Below are 10723 nucleotides of genomic sequence, written 5' to 3' on the forward strand. Positions count from 1 at the left end.
TTTGGGAACCACTAACAGTAACATTCATAGATGAAAGGATAGTAAATTTGGGTAAAAATATTCTTAAAAATATTTGCCATATAGACAAGGAGGACATAACCATAGGGATGTTATTTCAAGACCTTATTTTCTAAGTATCATTTATTGGCTTTTAGTAAAGAGTACTAAAGACAGTGTTAGGACTGTCTTACAGATTTTTACAAAATTCTTACAAAATATTTCTGATTCACCATTATACTTATATACCATTAAGAAGTACTGTTTTTTTAAAAACAACAGCTTGAAAGGCATAGCTACTTCCCTATTTAATTTGTAGTCTTAATCTACCAGAAAAATCTGCAACTCCAGCAGTAAGATCATTGATTATTTATTTCATGGATAATATCCACATTGTTGAAAGGCTCCCTGTTTTAGTGTTTAAACAAACAAAAACAAAAACAAAAGCAACACAGCCTTGTATCAGACGTGAAATTGTGTTTTTATTTGATGATTCCTGGAAGTCTCTTGACTCCTTAAAAGAGCACCTTATGCATGCACTTGAACACTAAAGCCATAGTAATAGTTAACATCTATCGATTGCTTTCTATGAGCCAGACATTTAGTGAAATGCTTTACTTGCATTCTTTGTTTAATTTTCTGAACAGCTCTATGAGGTACGTACCATTTTATGAATGAAAAACTGAGGCTTAGAGAGTTTAAATAACAAGCCTAGATCCATGCAGTTTGTAAAGTGGCAGGCATGGTGGCTGAATATATACTTATTTTAACTACTTTGCAATAGTGTCACAGAAGCAGTCATTCAATGAATGTCAGGAAGGTTCAGAACTCATAGATAGCACTTGAATAACTACAGCTTCAAAAAGGGAGAAGCTCTAAATTTGGGAGACAGTATAGCATAGGAACAGATGGTGGAAGTCCAGGCACTAGAGTCAGCTGTATTCTGGCTCCATCATTTACTAGCTGATTGACTTTTGACAAGTTACTTAATCTTTTGGTGCTCCAGTTTCCCCTGTTAAAAGAGGATAATCCTAATAAGATATGAGGATTTAATGAGGTGGATGAAACATTTAAACCAGTGGCGGGCACAGTAAATGCTCAAAAAGTTGTATCATTATTGTCTATTAACATTTATGCTTATTTGTCCTTCGAAATAGAGTATATGACTTGTGCAATGATAGGTAAACAGTATAAAAAATTTTGTTGTCTTTCTTTTCTAATACATGTATTATTTAGTTAAGGACCCTCTAGGTATATTGGAGAATGTGTTCATAGAAATATTATAATATCAATACAAAAATGCATCCTAGTTTTAAAAAATAAAAACACTTCCCAGGAAAATTAAATTTTAAAAGTTTATACCATATTTGTATTTTTATGTTGATTTAAAGGATATTGCCACTATGTGGAAGAATTTCCGGTCCAGGTATGTTCCTGTAGATGTTATGACGTTTCAAAACTTAATCTACTATTTATGTTATAAAATTATTAATATCATGTAGCTGATATAACATAATGAGAAAAGTTGCATCTCTGCTCCTGAGACTCCTAATAAACACATTATTCATTTTTTATTCAATTTAACTGCAAATAGCTTTGGCAAATGTTGAAAACATTGCCAAAGGGTATATTTCTATTTTAGGGTGACAGGAAAATAACTCCTGAAGAGTCTTAGAAGTGAGAAACAAAATATGAATTATATAGTGGTGGGAAAACATAAAAGATTCTGATGTCTATGAATAACTATATTTCCCAAAGGAATAAACATTAATGACTTTAATTAGATTATAATTGCTCATGAGAGCAAGCTCTTGCATGAGATAAAAACACCTGACAATGCATTATGACTGAGCTTTTCTGTCAGCAACATAAGATGAATTAATATAAATGCCATTTAAAGGTAGAGAATTGTCTAAATGTAAACTAAGCCCTTAATCAGTGCTATTGTGATGGAAAGATACTGTCATAATTAGGTCAAGTTCTATCTTGGTCTTGACAGTTGTACATCATATTGAGATTTAAGACAGGACTGTAACTGTGGAAGACTCCAGAATGTTACCTCTTACTAACATTTCTTCACAAATGGTGTAAAAATAAACAAATGAGAGTTTTTTTGAAAGTTGCAATTTATATTGTTTCTTTTATTTACTGGAGGAACTCTTTAGAAGTAATCTGTTTGGGATTAGATTTAGGGATTTCCTTTCCTTTCTTGGGCACACTTTTGGAGTCTGTATTTGCTCCATCAGTCATTTTTGGTTCAGAGGACTCTGCTAAGAATAGAAGCATTTTGCAGTTTCCTTAGGTATTAAAATGACCCAGTTGTAGGTGGAAAAGCCCACTTCAGTCAAGGGTTTCTAGACCTTTGGAAAAACAGCGAATATTTACTGACATGCTAAAAACCTAAGTTCTCTAAAATTTCTTAATTTATCTTGTTTTTGATACTTTTGTTGAGGGGAAAAAAATCTCAGGTGGGGCAAATCTGTTATTAATATTATAGAGCTTTCATGAATTATGATGCTTTAGATCTATCTAGTTGTCCAAGGCTCGGCTGACCAGTGCGTATAATGCATTTTATTGTGGTTTTGTTAGTAATGAGTTAATCTGTCACTGGCCTCACCATACTTCACTGTATTGAGTCAAATTTCCTGTGGCATCTTTCAGAGTCCATTAAGTTCTTACAGAGCCACAAATTCCATCTTCAACACAAGTTAGGAAGGTAATACAAATCAGTGAAGCAGGCGAGGGGAGACAATAGCAAATTGGAGGTCCATCCTCTGACTAAGGGACAGCAGAGACTCAGCTCATGGTAATCAGATCTTACGATAAAAAAATGCTGGAAATCTGGGTTTTCACATAAGCATTTTGATAGTTAAATATTATCAACTAATTAAACAAAAACTTAGTAAATGAATTAAGCCATGTCTGTTACCCTTTTATGATGTCTATATAAGGAATTTTTAAAAATCTGTCAGTTTCTATTTTTTGTACACCTTTGCCACACTACAGACCAAATGCTGCAATACATTTGAAGAAAAGCCATCTAACCAACATATTATAGTGTTTGAGCATATTTCTCCCATGCATTTCACTTCCAGGTATTTTCTAAAGTGAATGCAGTTGTATTTTAGCTACATATGACTTTATATGACTAATACAGTACAACACAGCAGTGATAAAGTGCCATATTCAAAGGTAAGTAGAAATTTAGCCCAATGGATAAATACTTGGCTGTCTATTTAAACCTTTGGGCTCCATGTTGCAAGGGTATTAAGAAACAGATGGGGGAGTTTTGATTTAATAGCCCAGAGTGCCAATTCTGTCTCTAATTCCAGGTGCCTTTTGGAAAAAAAAAAATCCTGGCTGTAGTATCTTGTTTTGAAAAGCCACTCAAAACAATTGAGATATTCTGCAAATATAAAATGGCTCCTGAAAGCTTTTAAATTGTAGAGGATGTAGTTCTGAATAAACCAATGTTCTGTTTCTTAAGAAGAATTTTATATACAGCTAGAGAGGATGTATATACATAGAGAAAGGGAGGCACATAATCATAATACATATAAAGATCTATCTCCACTTGGAATTAAATTCTACATCACTGTACCATTAATACCTAATGTAGACTTAACGGGTACAAAAAGAAAAGAAAATAGAGGTCACAATGAAACACAAAATTGAAAAACAATCAGGAAACAATGGAATTAAATGAAGAATAAATTAACATAGGATAAAAGTGAAAGACACTGACCAGTTATTAGTAATATATATTTTAGTAATTTCCAATATTAAGGGATAAGTTGCTCATCAAAAGCAATTATTTTCTTTTAGGCCAGGCATGGTGGCTCACACCTTGTAATCCCAGCTCTTTGGAAGGCCTAGGCAGGTGGATCACTTGAGGTCAGGAGTTTGAGACCAGCTTGGCCAACATGGTGAAACCCCACCTGTACTAAAAAATACAAAGATTAGCTGGGCGTGGTGGCCCATGCCTGTAATCCCAGCTACTCTGGAGGCTTAGGCAGGAGAATTGCTTGAACCTGGGATGCAGAGGCTGCAGTGAGCTGAGATCACCCCACTGGACTCCAGCCTGGGCAACAGAGCGAGACTCCTAAAAAAAAAGCAATTTTCTTCTGTTAAATCAATAATATCTACCTGTAGTTTACTGCTTGATTAATATTATTTTTGCAACATATGACCTTAGAATAAAGTTTTTTTTCCTCACCTTCTGTAAGACTAAATATACATCAAACAAAAGGCCCTACCTTGTTAACTTGGCAGTGTACAAGCATGGTATTTAAGGATTTGGCTTGAGATCCTGGGCTTAAATCTCAATTCTGCTTCATATGAGATATGCACAATTGGGGAAATACTTCACTTTTCCGACCCTGATTTCCTTATCCATAACTGGAGACAATAATAATATTTACATCATGGGGTCGTTGTAATGTTTATAGAAAATAGTCTATGTTTTCATATTTACAAGACACAGACAAATAGCAAGTGTGTAATAAGTGGTGGCTGCAGATACTATTACAAAATAAGAAGTCTAGGCAGTCCAGGCTCATTATATGAAACCTAATGGGAAAAATCTGATGTCGATTACTTCCCTCAATAAGCACTTATTGTTTGGATTAAGGCAAAAAGCTGTCAAATTACTGTAAAATAGTATCAAAGGAATATTCTTTATTTAGCTAGGAAAAGAAAGCCTTATATGCATCCTAATATTTTAAATAATATTAAAAACAATATAAAGATTTTAAAAAGATGGTTCTATTTATTTGCAGAGTGATTGAAAAGATTGACACTTTTAGCATTAGTAGATACTTTGAACAAGATTGAAAACTGATGTGACACACTGAAATGAAATTAAGATAGTTTTAAGACTCTTTTTCTTTGCAGAATTTGTAGTTTATCTTTCTTGGGTGGATTGTAGACCTTGAAAGATAGAATTATTAGCCTTGAAGTCAATAATTCCACCATTATTTTATTTTTGTCCAATAATCAAAATGTAGTATCTATATTAAATATATATTTTGAATAAGAAGAGAAATACTGTTAAAAATAACTGGATTACAAATAAAATTAGCTGTGGCACTTTACACTTGAAATAATGTGAGCAATGCTTGGACTCCAACACAGTTTTAAACTTTAATCTTTATGGAAACATATAAAAGAAGCAAAGGCCACTTCGCAGTAGTATGGTTATAAGTTCACAGTGCAGGGTTTGTATAACTAAATGCTTCCAACCTGGGATTTGGAAAAGCAGCCTCTGGGTCAAAGATCAGAATTTTCTGTAAATGGATTTGGACATTATATTTGACTGATAATTTGATATAGAAATATCAGGTAACAGAATACAATACTTATGGAATATATTTTGGAACCAAATTCAAATCCAAAGCAATTTGAGGTTCATAACAGAGTGTTTTTGAAATCACTAAAGAGCATACTTTGCAGTTACTTTCCTTGGTGAAAGAACCAGGGAAAGTATTGCATAGGCATGCTTTTTTTTTTTTTTTTTTTTTCTTAAGTAAACTTCTTATCTAGGTTCACAGGGCAAGACCACATCTAATATGGTTCATATGTTTTGTGGAAACATGTATTTTTATTCAGAATAGCTATGTGGAAAAGGAAAGATAAAACGAATCCCAAGGGCATCTTAAACACACTAAAGATATATTACAGGCCACATAGTTCAACTCAAGAGTGTTTTGGCAAGCAGAAAGTGGCAGACAAATTATAAGTCCAGCAATGTATATAAAAACCTATGAAACATGTCTATGGATAGAATTCAATGATGCAATTACTTGGGAAAGCTTGAATAAACATGTTAAGTAGTCAGCATTTATCAAATACCCTTTGCTAGGCATTGGGGAGAAGGAAAACAAGAGTTACCATGAGGCAGAGTAAGAGGTCAGCATAATCTGTGAGTGAGGGTGAAATCACCACGCAAAGACATCTGAGGGTACTGTCATTTTGAATAAGGTTAAAGCTGTCAAACTAGTTATAAAGAATGACTTTGAGCCAGGTGGTACTCAATGAGAGTGGAGGTACCTGTTCCTGTAACCGTAAAACTATTTAAACATACTAAAACTATAGAAGTAAATCAGGTGTTTTAAAATGGTTATACACCTCCCACTCTTCGGTCTCCTGTTACAGGCAGTCCAAGGAAACCATTAGCAATCGTAAGTCTTTCCACATTTAATCATTCAAATACTACCTTGATGCACCATCTTTAATATTTATATAAGAAATATTTTAAAGACTTGCTCACTGTTTCACTAATGTCAATAAGGTTTCTATAATTTGTATAAGTGAACAACTAATATCGCTAGTCATAAATACTCGATAACCTTACTTAAAAGTAAAAACAAATGAAATGTTGTTAAGGTCTAGCTAGACACTGTGGATTGTTGAAGGCTGTAATTCTGAGGCATACTCTCTTTTTGTCAACACAGATATAAAAAAATGCCCGTATCCATTTACTTAGAAATTATACAATTAGGAATGTGGCCTGAAGATTTGTTTATGACTGTGTCAAATGACCTTATGCACAAGGTGATTTGTTGAAGCATTGTTTGATGTAGCAAAAGACTACAATAAAATAAATACTCCTCAATAATGATTAGCAAAAGTTACTGTGCATTCATATATATATGAATATATATATATTTATGACAAGGTTTTGCTCTGTTGCACAGGCTGGAGTGCAGTAGCATGATCACGGCTCACTGCTGCCTGGACCTCCCGGGCTCAGAGATTCTCCTGCCTCAGCCTCCTGAGTAGCTGGGACCACAGGTGTGTGCCACTATGCCTGGCTAATTTATTTTTATTTTTTGTAGAGACAGAGTCTCCCGGTGTTGCCCAGGCTGATCTCGAACTCCTGGGCTCAAGCGATCCTCCCATATTGGTCCTTCCAAAGTACTGGGACTACAGGTGTGAGCCACTGCACTCGGTGAATAGAATAGAATAGAATAGAATAGAATAGAATAGAATAGAATAGCTGCTAAAACTCCATGGCTGGTTTTATGGGAAGTGGATCGTTATATGAGAAAAGTTTCATTTGTAGGACACATTCACATACACAATTTTTTTTTTTGGTGTATTTTTTTTTTTTTTTGAGATGGAGTCTCACTCTTGTCACCCAGGCTGGAGTGCAGTGGCACAATCTTGGCTCACTGCAAACTCCACCTCCTGGGTTCAACGGATTCTCTTGCCTTAGCCTCCTGAGTAGCTGGTATTACAGGCACGCACCACCACACCCAGCTAATTTTTTGTATTTTTAGTAATGATGGGGTTTCACCATGTTGGCCAGGCTGGTCTTGAACTCCTGACCCCAAGTAATCTGCTGGCCTCGGCCTCCCAAAGTGCTGGGATCACAGACGTGAGCCACTGTACCCGGCCCAAACACACATATATATTTATTTATTATACATATGGAATATCTCTGGAAGTGTTTATAAGAAAATAGTGACAGTGGTTGTCTCTGTGTGGGGAAGAGGGTGGGTGGATGGCTGAAAGTAGAGCAGTCCTTACTTTTCACTGGTTATCCTTTTGGACTCTGAATCATGGAATGGTATTTAAAAGCATAGGCAAGCTTGCCTGGGTTCAAATCCTTGCTCTGGTGCTTACCAGTTTGTGGCCTTGAGCTGGTTACTGAATTTCTCTGAGTCTCAGTGTTTTAATTTCTACCATGGGAATATTAATTGTACTTAACTTACAGAGTTATAAAGAAGATGAGATAAAATATGTGAAAAGTTTTTTAAATAGCTCGTGGCACAAAGGAAGGCTATATAAACCTTTGCCATTATTTTAAATTATAGTTCCATGTGCTTATTTGATCAATGCAAAAATAAATAAGAAGAGTTTTCTGTAGCCAGAATTAACAATTATGGCCTTCAGAATGAATGGAATATGACTAAAATAAGAATAGCAATCTCATTCTTTATTTAATGTCAGTTCCGTATAACACATCACATTTTAAATCATCTTTGCTTTTTTTTTTTTTTTAAGTCACCACTTCCAGAAACTCTGTATAAGGGACCCATATGAACTGAATACCCCATTCTGCACAGATCAGTCCTTTGCTCCATTTCTGAAAACCTGACTGTGATCATTTTTGAGTTTTGTTCAGCTTCTTACTTTCGTTTTTTGTCAGCTAGCATCCTCCACTCTTCCCCCTCCCCTCCCCTCCCTTCCCCAGTTTCGCTCTTGTTGCCCAGGCTGGAGTGCAATGGCGCGATCTCTGCTCACCGCAACCTCCGCCTCGTAGGTTAAAGCGATTTTCCTGCCTCAGCCTCCTGAGTAGCTGGGATTACAGGCTTGTGCCACCATGTCTGGCTAATTTTGTATTTTTAGTAGAGATGGGGTTTTTCCATGTTGGTCAGGCTGGTCTCGAACTCCAGACCTCAGGCAATCCGCCCACCTCGGCCTCTCATAGTGCTGGGATTACAGGCGTGAGCCACCGTGCCCGGCCTGCAGCCTCCATATTTTCTGGCCCAGTGATTTTCACCCTTAGGATTAGGACCAATTGGAAGCTCTTGAAATGAACTAAGTGGTTTAAAAAAAATAAATGAAACAGAACAGAACAGAAAAAAATAAAATAGAAAATAATCAGAGTGTTTACCTCATAGTAAAGGTAAGTATCATTTTATGAAACTCTCTCTTCCCCACCCCCCAAAAAAGTCTGAAAGCTGTTATCTGTTTCTGAAAATCCAGTAACAATTCCTTGATGTCTGGAGGGATGATTGTCTCTAGCATTGTGTGTTTGAGGACAAAAGTCAGATCAAACTAGGAACTGCCAGGAAAAAGTTCAAATCACCAGGACCAAAGCCGTCTAAGTTCCAGAATAATCCTAGCTGTCTGTGGACTCTAACAGCCTCAGGAGAAAATGGACGGACTGGAAGGACATTTAGAACTTATTAACCAGAAGTTTCGATCTATGACTAGGAAATAAGAAGATAAAGTCCCAGAGACTATGTACAATCGACTGGTTCACTTCTGAAATGGGAACATGCCACATAGCCCACATGTTCTCCTTGTGCAAGTCAGGTTTAATATAGCAGCCTTTTTTTATTACCTTCTATGAATTATCAAAATATCAGCCAATATTAACATTTCTTATATATTTTGAATGCTTAAAAATCTAGATACAACAGAGCCCTCAGAAATAACGCCACATATCTACAACTATCTGATCTTTGACAAACCTGAGAAAAACAAGCAATGGGGAAAGGATTCCCTATTTAATAAATGGTGCTGGGAAAACTGGCTAGCCATATGTAGAAAGCTGAAACTGGATCCCTTCATTACACCTTATACAAAAATCAATTCAAGATGGATTAAAGACTTAAACGTTCGACCTAAAACCATAAAAACCCTAGAAGAAAACCTAGGCATTACCATTCAGGACATAGGCATGGGCAAGGACTTCATGTCTAAAACACCAAAAGCAATGGCAACAAAAGCCAAAATTGACAAATGGGATCTAATTAAAGTAAAGAGCTTCTGCACAGCAAAAGAAACTACCATTAGAGTGAACAGGCAACCCACAAAATGGGAGAAAATTTTCGCAACCTACTCATCTGACAAAGGGCTAATATCCAGAATCTACAATGAACTCAAACAAATTTACAAGAAAAAAACAAACAACCCATCAAAAAGTGGGCAAAGGATATGAACAGACACTTCTCAAAAGAAGACATTTACGCAGCCAAAAGACATGAAAAAATGCTCACCATCACTGGCCATCAGAGAAATGCAAATCAAAACCACAATGAGATACCATCTCACACCAGTTAGAATGGCAATCATTAAAAAGTCAGGAAACAACAGGTGCTGGAGAGGATGTGGAGAAATAGGATCACTTTTACACTGTTGGTGGGACTGTAAAGTAGTTCAACCACTGTGGAAGTCAGTGTGGCCATTCCTCAGGGATCTAGAACTAGAAATACCATTTGACCCAGCCATCCCATTACTGGGTATATACCCAAAGGACTATAAATCATGCTGCTATAAAGACACATGCACATGTATGTTTATTGCGGCATTATTCACAATAGCAAAGACTTGGAACCAACCCAAATGTCCAACAATGATAGACTGGATTAAGAAAATGTGGCACATATACACCATGGAATACTATGCAGCCATAAAAAATGATGAGTTCATGTCCTTTGTAGGGACATGGATGAAATTGGAAACCATCATTCTCAGTAAACTATCGCAAGAACAAAAAACCAAACACTGCATATTCTCACTCATAGGTGGGAATTGAACAATGAGAACACGTGGACACAGGAAGGGGAACATCACACTCTGGGGACTGTTGTGGGTTGCGGGGAGTGGGGAGGGTTAGCATTGGGAGATATACCTAATGCTAGATGATGAGTTAGAGGGTGCAGCGCACCAGCATGGCACATGTATACATATGTAACTAACCTGCACATTGTGCACATGTACCCTAAAACTTAAAGTATAATAATAATAAATAAAAAATAAAAAAATTTAAAAAATAAAAAATAAAAAATAAAGTGTCAAAAAATAAAAAAATAAAAAAAAATCTAGATACATTTAAATATTTCTTATATTCCTTAATTTTAAGCCCTGTTTTCTCTGTGTAGGAAACTGCATTTCTCTAAGAAAAATCAGAGAAACTCCAGCAAACAGAGAAAAATATGAAGAAAATAAAATTATGTAATAGATACTACCAGAAAGATTAGAAAATTTAGGG

This window comes from Pan paniscus, chromosome 2, assembly GCF_029289425.2.
Source record: "Pan paniscus chromosome 2, NHGRI_mPanPan1-v2.0_pri, whole genome shotgun sequence".
In the NCBI taxonomy this organism is placed as follows: domain Eukaryota; kingdom Metazoa; phylum Chordata; class Mammalia; order Primates; family Hominidae; genus Pan; species Pan paniscus.